This window comes from Sorex araneus, chromosome X (assembly GCF_027595985.1).
Source record: "Sorex araneus isolate mSorAra2 chromosome X, mSorAra2.pri, whole genome shotgun sequence".
NCBI lineage: Eukaryota > Metazoa > Chordata > Mammalia > Eulipotyphla > Soricidae > Sorex > Sorex araneus.
In genome coordinates, this window is record NC_073313.1 from 114,214,419 (window position 1) to 114,228,835 (window position 14,417).

Consider the following 14,417-nt stretch of genomic DNA (forward strand, 5'->3'; position numbering starts at 1 on the left):
AACTGGCACACATCCAAAAAAACAAGAACAAGCAGTTCTGGCACAGATACAGGGGACTTTTATTCACTGCTGGTAGGAATGTCGACTGGTCCAGCATTTCTGGGGAAAAAAAATGATATTCTTAAAACATCTAGGAATAGAGCTTCCATTGGACACAGGAACTCCACTTCTTAGAATATACCCCAAGGGCTCAAAAAAATGGAGAAAAGACATTGGCACACCCCTGTGTTCCTTGTAACAATATCCACAATAGCCCAAATCTGGAAACAACCCAAGAGTCCAAGAATAGCTGAGTGGATAAAGAAACTACAGTACATATACACAATGGAATATTACTCAGCCATAAGAGAAGATAAAGTAATGCAATTTGCTGCTACATGGGGCACCTGCAGAGTATCATGCTGAGTAAAGTTAATCAGAGGGAGAGAGACTGACACAGAATGATCTATTTCATATGTGGAATATAAATAAATATAATGGTGGAATAACAAATACCCAATGACAGCGGAGACAACATGAGAACCGGTATTCAGTAAGAACTGGAAGTAAAACTATTGTAATGGTAGAAACATGCCAGCATAATAAATAAGAAGATATATGCACATATATAATATAAATATATCAAATATGCCAGAAACAGCAACAACAACGTGCTCTTCGTATTCCTGGAGCGATCAAACACCATCGGGTTATACTAGCATGCGACAGGGACAATCTAAGACGTTACTGGCACCTGCTCGAGCAAATCAATGAACAATAGGATGACAGTGACAGTGATACAGTGATATCTTTATATATATAAATATGTTATTATATATTATTTATAAATATTTATAAATATTTTTATGAATTTAATATTTATACATATTAAAAGTATATGTTAATTATATATTATAAATTTTATTTTCATATATTTCATATATTTATATATCATAACTTTATTTTTATATAAAATAAATCTAAATAATGTTTATATTTATAAATATTATTTTTATATAATATATACTTTTTAATATATGTGTATATATACATACATATATACATATATATACATATATATAAATATATATATATAAAATCTACACTAAAGAGAGTGAACCCTAGTACCAGAGAGGTAATACAGGAGTTAAAAGCTCTTCCCTTGCATGCAGCTGAATGTGGTTTGATTCCCAAGTGCCACCAGAAGTGACCCCAGAGCACTAAGCCAGGCGTAAGCCCGGAAGACAGCCAACTGTGATCCCAAAACAAAACCAAACACAAAAAAAGCATTGCGCAAATTGAAAGCCCCTAAATAAAAGTATCATTACTCTATGTTCTCACACATGTGATACTTTTGAAAAGACAGAACTACAAGGACAGAAATAAGAATAGCAGTTGTGAAGTGTTGGAACATATAAAATTGCCTTAATTACAAATTATTGCTAGTTATGCTTGAAACTAAACTCTTTGTTTTTCAGATTTATTTTTAATTGAATCACTGTGAGACCCTTACAAAGCTGTTCATGATTAGGTTTCAGTCATACAGTGTTCTAACACCTACCCCTCCACTACTGTACATTTCCCAGCACCGATGTCCCCAATTTCCCTCCCATCACCCCCCACCCTCCCCTAGTCTGCCTCTATGGCAGGCACTTCTGTCTCTCTCTTTTTCTGTCTCTTTCTCTCTGACACATACACACACACACACACACACTCTCTCTCTCTCTCTCTCTCTCTCTCTCTCTCTCTCTCTCTCTGTCTCACTTCTTTCTCTCCTGCTCTCGCTTTCTCTCTCTCTCTCCCCCCATTCTCACTCCACTTCTTTTGGGCATTGTGGTTTGCAAGACAGATACTGAACAATTATTATGTATATCCCTTTACCTACTTTCAACACTCAGTTCTTGTCCAGCATGATCATTTCCAACTATTATTGTCATACTGGTCCCTTCTCTATCTGACCTCCCCTCTGTCCCACACACACTTGTGATAGAATGACTGCATTCAATTATGGTATAAAAAATATATATATATAGTAAAAGACTAATATCCAAGGCCAGGGAAAACAGGGGCTAAGAGTACTGGTCAATGGTTGGAATCTGAAACTAAATTCTTTAGAGTAACAGTGTCACACAGGGCGCTCTCGTGAAATCATAATGGCTTCAGTTCTCAACTCAACTGCTAATTTTTGTAGATACGTGTGCTTGTGTCTTTTAAAGTAATTTCCACACTATTCACCTGGCTCTCCAAAAGAACCATACAATTTTAAGAATCTCTCCTTTATTTGACTCTGGTATTAGTTGAGGAAATGAAAACTCAAAGTAGTCAAGTGATATGTTCATAATGAGAGATGACATGTTGCTGAGGTCATAAAGGGTTCATGACCTCTCTCTCCCCAGGTACTCACATCTCCCTAAATTAATCGCTGATTCCCAGAGCATATTCATAAGGAAGAGGCACAAGAACCCAAATCTAATGTCTGCTGAATCCTGCCAGTTTGTCCAAATCATCAGGAGAGAGTATGCCAACAACAGGGTCGAGAAGGAGAGATAGGCCAGTTCATCTATTGTCAAACTATTCCTTAAAGCTCACACACCAAATCTGTAAAACTCTAAATCACCTCCCATAAATGTCATTTAAAAATCATAAATAATGTTATAAATCTATGACTATTACTGAGTTGAGAGTGCCTTGTATTACAAACCAAAAGAATATATATTTAGTACTTGACAGTTTTCTTCTGATAAAGGAACAGAACATTGCATGCTTGATCCTTTCCCCATAGATAAAAATATCAATTAGATAAAACTGTATTGTTAGACCTATAGCAAAATATGTTTCAAGTTTCATATCACCCTTTAGAAATTCCAATGTAATCTTAGATTCAGCAATCCTTGAGGAAAAATAAGACAACAAATTCTTTATTTTTTTCTTTGGGTCTTACCTGGCGATGCACAGGGGTTACTCCTGGCTCTGCAGCCAGGAATTATTCCTGGCGGTGCTCAGGGGACCATATGGGTGGCTGGGGATTGAACCCAGGTTGGCCGCATGCAAGGCAAACACCCTACCTTCTATACTATAGCTCCAGCCTCCAAGACAACAAATTTTTTCCTAGGTCTAGGGTTTATAAAAACATAAGTTCATAGTATCACTATAAAAAGTCTTAAGTTTACTGAAATAAAATTGCTTTTCTTTGTTTAATCTTCAGTACTAAGAATATGAATCTAAGTGGAGTTTAATGTACACATGATTTCTATAACTGCCAGGGCACCATTATAAACTTGGACTAAACCCTTTCAGAAAATCAAAGTTATAGGAATGAAGGGAGTTAAGATACAACCAAAAATATAACAGAGTTACACACCTATCTAATAACTAAAATCTCTGGTAAAATAGCCTTTTCTGGAGCTTTCAATTGAGTCACAGGGTACTGAAGCTTACCAAATAAGTCAGGATTTCCAATGGCTCGTGACCAACAGAATGAACAATGATCAAGTACACAATCAGATATTACCAAAGGAAGCTCAGAGGAGACAGTACAACAAGTTAGGTGCTTGTCTTGGATGTAGCTGACCCAGTTCTATCGTGGCAACATAACTGGTCTTCCCAACCCCCAGCAACCCTGGGAGTGATGCCCGAACAGAGGGTCAGAACCACTAAGACCCTTTCAGCACCACCAGGTATGACCCCTAAATTGAAAACAAAGCAAAACAAAACAAAGAAAACTCAGTAGACTTCCTTGAAAAAGAAGTCTATTGGGGGTAACATGCAATCAAGTACCACTGGGCTAAATGACATACATACCTGGCATACAGGTACTGCTGCTTTCTGGTTCCTGGGGTCACATACCTCAGTGTGGACGATGTAGAAAATGCTCAGTTTTCTCACAGAACTGTGAACAGAAGAGAGACTGTGAACAAGTCTGCCATTAATACCAAATCAATTTCCCTAAGATTCAGCATAAATAATATTGCTGCACCTTGCTTCCACCCCCCAAAAACACCCAGTTATTCTAGCTCTGTTGATCCACTACCATCCACTACATACCCTTAAGATATCTAACTCAAAGCCTGGTGGTGGTCTGCACTTTATACAGCAAACCCATAATGATGTAATCAACTGTGATGACTTGGTCACTTCACAATGCAACTGGCTGGGATGCTGGCTGGTGATCAGTCTTTCTGCTGAAGCTACTCAGCCTGTCCCCAAAGTTAATGAAATAAATAACAGTTTAGCAGTAGAGCTATCAATACAGAAATATTTTCTCACTTGTAAAACTGATTCTTAGAAATGACAAGTGCCCTAAAATTAGGTGCAAGCAACAGTTTGTACACCACTATCACTGAAGCAGTTTTAAACAGCTCACAAAAATGAACTTAGCCACATTAGGTACTAGGAAAGGTACATGGGTCTTAAAAAAGTGTTCATTTAATAGCACCATAGACTCTCAGATGTGTGGGTAGAGTATTGCCTTATTCAAGGTAAAAAGTTTTAAATGGTTTACTAGTTATACAAGGAACCAAGCTCTTTCTGGCCTTAAGCCTGACCAATTGCAAACTGTCAAATGACACTGACACCATGCTGTCTCCTACCTCAAAGTTGCAGGCGAAAATACTTGCCAATGACCAACTGTCACCAGAAAGCCTAACGCCAGCATCAGAAAGAGCCACAAGTATGCCCTCTCATTGGTGCTTTCATATCCAGACCTTCACAGGGCTTTTCCTATCACTTCCTGCAGGTCTTTCTCACCTTCTCAGTCAAGTCTTGGCTATACAATCTTGCAAAGATGCAAATCTCCATGCCCTCCCCAGCTTCTATTCCCTACACCCTCCCGCATCCGATTCTCATATCTTGCTTTACTTTGCTGCATTGTTTTTACCACCATCTATCCTCATATCTACATGCACATGCTTGGCTCATCTTATTTTTAGTGACCCCGATAGAATTGTTGTTTATGCACGGAAATTTGTGTGTCTTACAGGCTGCTTCTGACACTAAGAATAGTTACTGACAGAATTAAGATTACCAAGAGGTAGGGCATGAGGAGGATGGAGAGGGACTAATGAGAAGGGACCTGGGGACAGTGATAGAGGGATGCATGTAAATGTGGGTTTGCTGCAACAACAGTGCACACGGCTAAAACATAAATATTAAGACTCCTGCAAACCAAGTTAACTCAGTAATTTTAAGTTCTTTTGGAGGGTGCTGGTACTCAGGGATTACTCCTGGCTCTGTGCTCAGGGATCACTCCTGGTGATTTGGTGCCTGGGAGGTCATATAGGGTTCTGAGGATTGAACCTGGGTCAGCCACATGCAAGGGAAATGCCCTACCTACTGTATTATCTCCCTGGCCCCTTAACTCAGTAATTTTAAAAAGAACAGTGTCAAATGGATAGACATGGAGAGTATCATGCTAAGTGAAATGAGTCAGAAAGAGAGGGAGAGACACAGAGGGACTGCACTCATTTGTGGAGTATAGAATATCATCACATGAGGCTGACACCCAAGGACAGTAGACACAAGGGCCAGGAAGATTGCCCCATAGCTGGAAGCCTGCTTCATGAGCGGAGGGGAGAAGGCAGATGGAATAGAGAAGGGATCACTAAGAAAATGATGGCTGGAGGAACCAGTTGGGATGGGAGATGCATGCCGAAAGTAGATAATGGACCAAACATGATGACCTCTCAGTGTCTGTATTGCAAGCCATAATGCCCAAAAGTAGAGAGAGAGTATGGGGAATATTGTCTGCCTTAGAGGTGGGGATGGGGGGTGGGAAAGGGGGGTATACCGGGGATATTGGTGCTGGAAATGTGCACTGGTGGAGGGATGGGTGTTTGATCATTGTGAGATTGTAACCCAAACATGAAAGCTTGTAACCATCTCACGGTGATTCAATAAAATTAAAAAGAAAAAAATAAAGAGTGTTTGACATAGGTGTTCAATTAAATGTTAAATGAAAACCACACATTCATGCCATTCCTATATGAGACCCTACAAACAAAGTAGTGTGTGTTCTTCAGAATTTTCTTTAACACCTTTATATTCTATTCTTGTACAAGGACATGTTGTCAACAGGCTCTTCTTACAATAATGAAGTTCTTGAAATATGATGGGTATGAAGACATACCCATTACAGTGCTGTAAATAGAACCATAATCAACAAGGGTGGGTTGGTTAAGAAACAGAAGGATTTCTAGCATTATTCTCATGCTAACAATTTGAGGGGAAGGTATAACTGTTGTTCCCCCAAACTTTCTTACTGTCAAGTTAAGGCTGGGGGTAGGGGCCTTTATATACAGGTGATTGGAAGAACATGTTAGAAGAAAATATATTGGTTACAGGTAAGTGGAAGAGACTCAGTGTGGAGGCTGTGCCCCTGGTCAGTGCTTTACAGAATTCCCTGCTGGCGGGAGAAACTGCATAGGAGTTAAGGTTCTTGTCTTACTGCAGCACACCCAGGTTCCATTAACGGCTAAGGCCTAAGGCCCTGAGCACTGCTGGGTGTGGTCCCAAACCAAAAATTTATATATCAAATATTGAAAGGGAGGCGGAGGTGGGGTGAGATGGAGATATTAACTGGTGCCTGCTAGAGCTAATCGATGAGCAACGGATGACAGTGACAGTAACAGTGACAGAGTTTTACTGGAGAAATCTGCTGTGAATCTTATTTTTTTCCCTTGTATGTGAAGTTTTATTTGGATTTGCTTTAGTTGATACTTGTTGGTCCTCCTGTATCTGTGCTCCCATCTCCCTCTTCAACTTGGGGAAATTCTCAAACATTAGTTCTTCAACTAGTCTTTCTTCTCTTCTCCTCCTTTCCTCATCCTTGGAACTCCTATTTTCCAGGTCCTCATGACTTGCTTTTATGATCCTCTTGGGCCCTGTCAATAGTTTCCCGTATAGTCTCTTTACAATTTTTTGGTATCTTTTCCTATTCTTTTTTCTTAATGGATTTGTTTATTGTATTTTTAAGTGTATCGATTCGCTTTTCAGCTTCATGTACATAAGGTCTTTTAGTGCACTATAAAGTTCTGTTCCATCTATTTAGCTGATTTATTTTTTCATTTTCTCCATCAAGCTTTCTTAAAGTGTATTGATTATCTGCCCAAGCATCACTTTCAGATTATTAATGATATTGTTCTAAAGGCTGCTTCAGGCAGATGACAGATGATCACTGGTTATCTCCCTGGATTCTTGTTGTATTACGTTGATATCGCTGTGTTCTTTCGTTTTCACATTGTGTTAGATGTCATGCTCATCATCAAAGAGGTTTAGGTGAGTCAGTGTTCTTTATGTTCAGGTGGTATTTGGGTTGGTACTGGGACTGGACAGATAATGTGAAGGATACTGGGATCTTTGCTTTCATGGCAGATGTGCTTAGGTCTCACATCTTACTGATGTTTTCAGGGTAGCTGGCCACACTTAAAAAGTCTCGAGAAGCTGCCGTGGAGCTCGAAAACTCTGTCTGAGCCATACCATGTAGAATCTAGGGGACTGAGGTCAGGGAAAGAGGGTGAAGCTGGACTGCCCCATGCTAATACCTGAGATGATAGATGGGTAAGGCACTGGTCTTGCATGTGGCCAGCCCAGGTTGAATTTCCAGCACTGTATATGGTTCCCTAGGGTACCATCAGGAGTGATTCCTCATCAAAGAGCCAGTAGTTAAGTCCTGAGAAATTCCATATCCAATCTAAGAGCCAATCCACATGCCTATAACGACTAATTTGGGAAGTATGACGACATGACCTATGACTGGAGTGATAGCACAGCAAGTAGAGCGTTTGTCTTGCATGCAGCTGACCTGGGTTCGATTCCTCCACCCCTCTCGGAGAGCCTGGCAAGCTACCGAGATTATCCTGCCTGCATGGCAGAGCCTGGCAAGCTACCCATGGTGTATTGGATATGCCAGAAACAGTAATAACAAGCCTCACAATGGAGACGTTACTGGTGCCCGCTCAAGCAAATCGATGAGCAACAAGGTGACAGTGACAACATGACCACAGAGGATTAGTAACTGTCCTCAACTCTTCTGTGATAAAGTGCAAGAGACCACAGAAGCATCTCCCCTCCTAGGTGTTTCCCATGACAGTTGTCAAAAGCATAACAGCAGGTCAGACATCAAGACATTTTGAGGATCCTGGGTATAACTGCCCTCCTGATCTGTCGCTAAACCTGATCCCAGAAGCCCCATGGGAAAAGAGGCAGGAGTTAAGGTCTAACAGATATCTATGATGTTGGGCTGGGAGAGAGGTTCACCTCACTTCTGACGTCCCTGCTGGTGTTTGTCCATCACCCACAGTGTGATATGTCCATCAGGCCTCTTGGTCAGGGTACTTTGTTCTTTAAGCGGCTTATGAAAATGTGTCCGTGAGAAATGACCAAACTTATCTGGCCTACAAAACCAAAAGCAGAAAGTGTATGTTCTCTTAGACTTCCCCCTCCCCCTACCCCCCACTACACACACACACATACACACACACACACACACACACACACACACACACACACACAGAAGCTACTACAAAACCAAAAGCAGGTGCTGGAGCGATAGCACAGCGGGGAGGGCGTTTGCCTTGCACGCGGCCGACCCGGGTTCCATCCCCAGCATCCCATATGGTCCCCCAAGCACCGCCAGGGGAGGAACCCCTGTGCATTGCCGGGTGTGACCCAAAAAAAGAAAAAAAAAAAAAGCAGAAAGTGTTTCTTCTCTTAAAGTTCTCCCTCCCCCTATCCCCCCACTAAACACACACACACACACACACACACACACACACACACACACACACAAGCTACTACTGCACCCGCAGAATCATTCAAGCATCCTGGGTAGCATCGACCACTTTGAGAAAGAATGAGTTACAGCAAGGTTCAGATTCGCATCAGGGACCACAGAGGAACCAATGCTTTTGTGTGTGTGTGTGTGTGTGTGTGTGTGTGTGTGTGTGTTTCTTTTAAACATTGCCTTTTGATCACAAAAGTAGGTTATGGGGACATAGAAGGAGGGGGACTGGGGCTGGGGGTGCTTAAAAAGAGGGGGATCCTCAGTTCTTCCAATCCCAGAATGCTTGTATGTTTGCTCTGGTTTGCTTTCAACTCCAAAAGCATGAACAGAGAAAAACAACATGTGGTCACCACAGCAAGGAGGGAGTTCAAAGCAAGATGTGCCATTTTGGCCTGTGGATTGTTTGGCATGGAGACAGCTGAGGCCCTGCAGGTTTACAAAATTTTTTTTTCCACCCTTAACTATGTCAAATGGAAACTGGAGATGGTCTTATCCAGAACTAGCACTATTAGCTGAAAATCACCTTCCTATTGTAGAAACGTTTATGGCAGGGCAGACCTGTCACTAACAGAGCTTTTAATCTTTCTCATATGAAGATCCTCTTTTCAGAGGGACAGACATAGAAGGACTGCACTCATTTGTGGAGTACAGAAGAACATCACATGAGGCTGACACCCAAGGACAGTAGATACAAGGGCCAGGGGGATTGCCCCATAGCTGGAAACTGCTTCACGAGTGGAGGGGAGAAGGCAGATGGAATAGAGAAGGGATCACTAAGAAAATGATGGCTGGAGGAACAAGTCGGGACAGGAAATGTGTGCCGAAAGTAGATAATGGACCAAACATGATGACCTCTCAGTGTCTGTGTTGCAAGCCATAATGCCCAAAAGTAGAGAGAGAGTATGGGGAATATTGTCTGCCATGGAGGCAGGGGGAAGGTGGGAAAGGGGGGGTATACTGGGGATATTGGTGGTGGGGAATGTGCACTGGTGGAGGGATGGGTGTTTAATCACTGTGTGATTTTAACCCAAACATGAAAGCTTGTAACTACCTCATGGTGATTCAATAAAATAAAAAATTAAAAAATAAATAAATAATAAAAAAATTTTAAAAAGAAAGATCCTCTTTTCTTTATTCAGCCCTGATCTAACTCCTTCACTAAGGATATACATCCTCATTTTGCTTTAAGAATTTGAAATCACTATCTAACTGGATGCCTCTGTGGAAAAAAGTCCACATGCTCCTCCCCTTCATTTTGTGCTGGCACGGATGTGGGGAGAAAGGGACTCTCCTTCATTATTAACAGGAATGCTGACTGGTCCAGCCCTTTTAGAAAACAATAGACATTTCACAAAAACCTAGAAATTGAGCTCCCATTTGACCCAGCAATATCACTTCTGAGACTATATCCTGGGGACCCAACAACACAGAGAAACAACACCATCTGCACTTGTATGTTCATTGCAGCACTATTCGAAATAGCCAGACATAACCCGAGTGCCTGAGACCACATGAGTAGATAAAGAAAGGATGGTCCATCTACACAATGGAATACTATGCAGCTGTTAGGAAAAATGAAGTCAGGAAATCTGTTTATAAATGGATGGACATGGAGAGTATCATGCTGAGTGAATTGAGTCAGAAGGAGAGGGCCAGACATAGAATGATTACACTCATTTGTGGGATATTAGAAAACACAGTATGGAACTAATATCCAAAGACAAAATAAACTGGGGCCAGGAGAACCAGTCTAGTTAGGAGCTTGCCACAAGTGTGTGGGGGTGGAGGGAAGTTAGGATAGATAAGAGACCACTATAAACAATAATAATTGGAAATGATTACTCTGGACAAGAACTGAGTGCTGAAAGTTGATAAAGGGATATATGTGATAACCTTCCAGGATTGCAAACCATAATGTCCCAAATGAAAGAGTGACAGAGAGAGAGAAAGATGGAAAATGCCTCCCACAGAGGCAGGCAGGGTGGGAGGAGGGTAAAAACTGGCGACATTTGGTGGTGGGAAATGTACGCTGGTGAAGGGACAGGTATTGGAACACTGTCTGACTGAAACCCAATCATGAACAACTTTGTAACTGTATATCACACCATGATTCAATTCGGAAAAAAAATTTCAATTAAAAACATTCACTGTTGGGCCGGAGCGATAGCACAGCGGGTAGGGCGTTTGCCTTGCACTCGTCCGACCCGGGTTCAATCCCCAGCATCCCATATGGTCCCCCAAGTACCTCCAGGAGTAATTCCTGAGTGCAAAGCCAGGAGTAACCCCTGAGCATCTCTGGGTGTGACCCAAAAAGCAAAAATAAATAAATAAATAAATAAATAGAAACATTCACTGTTAATCCCATTGCTCATCGATTTGCTTGAGCAGGCACCAGTAACGTCTCCACTGTGAGACTTGTTGTTACTGTTTGTGGCATATCGAATACGCCATAGGGAGCTTGCCAGGCTCTGCCGTGCGGGTGAGATACTCTCGGTAACTTGTGGGGCTCTCTGAGAGGGGAGGAGGAATCGAACCCGGGTTGGAGGAAATTCAATTAAAAAATAATAAAAATATTAAAGATCTGGAAATAACAAAAGGATAGCCCATTAGGGGTTAGAGTTAGAATGCAGCAGGTAAAGTGGGGGGTGGGACAGAGACACCCACTGGTACTCAGAGTTTACTCCTGGTACTCCTAGTTCTGCCCTCAGTGATCGCTCTTGATGGGGATTTAAGAAAACATATGTGGTACTGGGGCTCAAACCCAGGTACGTTGCACGCAAGGCATGCACCCTTCCTCCTCTCTGGCCCATGAACTGCTTTCTTCTGGATGAACACAGACCATGACAAAGTACCCTGACCATACACATTCATGGACTGGTAACCAGAACCTTGGACATGAGTTCATTGCCAAAACAGAAGACAGGGAAAAAGAAAAAAAAATCTCATGCCAGAGAAAATGAGAATAGCCTCCACTCCCATGCTCAGGGTAAGACAAGGGGTCTCGCAACTTTCAAGTGGTTGGCACACCAGCAATGGACAGGATTTAGTAGGACAAGACTGGCCTCTTGCCAGTGAGCCAAGGACAGGATATTCCCCACTGCAAGAGCTTTGTGAGGTCAGAGAAGAGGGGAAACCTACAGCACTTGCTTGTTGGCTTCTTCTGCAATCTGGAAAACACCCAAGGACCTTAGGTGACTACCTCTGTAGGGAGGGTTTTAAAAATAGAGTGGAGGGGGATTTTGAGCAACAGTACAGTGAGTAGGACACTTGCCTCGAATGCGGACAATCTAGATTCAATCCCAGGCATCCCATTTGAACTCCTGAGCACAGCGAGGAGTAAGCCCTGAGCACTGCTGAGCGTGGCCCCCAAACAAAAATAAATAAATTTAAACAAAAACTAAGGGAAGGGGCTGGAGCAATAGCACAGCAGGTAGGGCGTTTGCCTTGCACGCAGCAGACCCAGGTTCGATTCCCAGCATCCCATAGGGTCCCCTGAGCACCGCCAGGAGTAATTCCTGAGTGCAGAGCCAGGAGTAACCCCTGTGCATTGCTGGGTGTGACCCCCCCCAAAAAAAGCAAAAAAAAAAACTAAGGGAAGTTTAGGAAATAGTCATCAGTGCTGCCTTTGACCTGAATGTGACATTTTTTTCTAAGGCGCAGGGTGTGGAGCGGCGGCGGGAAGTGCCCGCCATGCGAGCATGAGGCCAGGGCTTTGCCCCTCAGTAAGTTACAGAAGCACAAGGGCTCTGCTGTCGAGGGTCCCCAGGATGAAAACAATACACATACTCTTTCAAACAGCCAGGTGTGCACCCGCACCTCAGCCAAGGTACGCAGCCATGGCTAAGACTATCAGCAAGATGTGCCCGAGCACAACTAATGAGCGAATAAGTGGGAGGTGGGAAGAGAGAACACAGATGTCATCTCTGAGTTTTCCAGAGGGCAACACTAGGAACACGGCCTTCATCTACGGTGGTCTGTGGGCACAGCGCCACGAGATCTTCTACACTGCTCCTACCCCACAACTAACCTGGGGCAGAGACACCAAGTTAAACCGAGGAAATTCACCTCCTTCTGTTCTCCCGAATGCACAAGACAGTAGCTCTGGCTGTCAGAATGACCCACTCCTTCACGGGCTGCTGATCCTCGACTGCATAAGGGAGCAGGATGAGCACTGGAGGGGCAGGAAGAAATGTGGGAGCAAAGACCTACGCTAATGAGGAAGAAATGCGTTTGGGTATTTGGATGTCTGGACATCCTTCTAACCCCCCCCCCAAAGGAAGACACTTTACTGCCTGCCCCTAACACACAGTGCAGCATCCCCCAAGCAGAAGGCTTCAGAGTCTAGCCTCCCAGGGGATTGTTTGAATCATGAAAAGCAGAGGGAGAGGGAGAGGCAAGAAACGGGTTGACATTTCTGGAGCAACAATGCCACCGGAAGTGGTTGCTTTCTGGGCACTGCCTGCAGCTTTGAGGAGAGCTTTGATGAGAGCAGGAAATGGTGGGTGGGGAGCAGTCTGGAGCTAATCCTAGCCATCTAGTTTCCCAAGAGTCACGGTGGAAGCTACAATCCGAGCAATCTGAGCACTGAGCCCTGACTACCGACAAAGGGGTGCTACAACGCAGACCTTCCAGGCTCAGAAGCAGGAAGGGGTGTGATCTCGGCCGCAGCCATGTTCAACAGGAAGTCAGCAAACTGCTCTGGGGCTTCCAGAGCCTGGATCCTTAGCCTCGCTGCAGGACTAAGGTCCGATACTGCTACCAAAGGGCATACAGAATGGCGTGAGCACAGGCTCTGATGATTTCCTTGGAGGTCTCAGGCATAGGTGCCAATCTAGTTTTGCAATCCAAGTCACCAACTAGTAGACTCGAGTATGCGTGTATATGTTGGGCTGTATTCCAGGTACCATGGCTCAGCTAAGATTAGGTCCAAAAGAAAAAGAATTACCAGTAGAAATGACAATAATCCTCATTATTCCTTCATTTCAGCACCAGAAATTTCCACCTACATGTTCGATTCCTCCGCCCCTCTCAGAGAGCCTGGCAAGCTACTGAGAATATCGTGACCACATGGCAGAGGCCGGCAAGCTACACGTCCGTATTGGATATGCCAAAACAGTAACAATAAGTCTCTCAATGAGAGATGTTACTGGTGCCCGCTCGAGCAAACAGATGAGCAACGGGATGACAGTGACAGTGACAGTGATTATTCCTTCAACCAGGCTGCTAGAGATGTGTTCAGTCATGGTTGCCTCCATGGTCCTGATATAGGCAGCTAGACAGGGCAGGGTCTCCATAGCAATGGAATTCCTTGGGAAGTTATAAAACCACTTACACTAAGGCTGTCAGGACCGAACGGACCTTAAGACCCTTTCAGTTCCTCGAGGACACAGAAACTAAGGCTTGATAGACAGTAACTGATGCCAACAGGCCCAGAGAAGATTGGACCTCCTCTTCCAAGAAGCTCTAGCAGGAGCAAAGGCCAAGGAAAGGAAATTCAAAGACCATCAACCACTCCTAACTTCACCCTCTTGGCAACCACCCTAGCAACAGACTCTTACCTAGCTAGAAAACCCCACGTGGGGCAGCTTGGGGAAAAGCTTATAAAACCCAACTTGAATAAAGAAAGCACCTGCATATGCTGCCGGAGCCAAAGTGCTGC

At 43.4% G+C, this 14,417-nt stretch overlaps 1 long non-coding RNA gene across 2 annotated transcripts in view; it reads right to left on the reverse strand.

The window, feature by feature from the left end:
* LOC129400127 (uncharacterized) overlaps positions 1 to 14,417 on the reverse strand; it is a 98,238-nt gene that overhangs the window by 13,411 nt on the left and 70,410 nt on the right. For both annotated transcript variants that reach the window (XR_008627452.1, XR_008627453.1), the window contains one exon: positions 3,781 to 3,868. This is a non-coding gene — a long non-coding RNA (uncharacterized LOC129400127). The remainder of the gene's footprint in view (positions 1 to 3,780; positions 3,869 to 14,417) is intronic.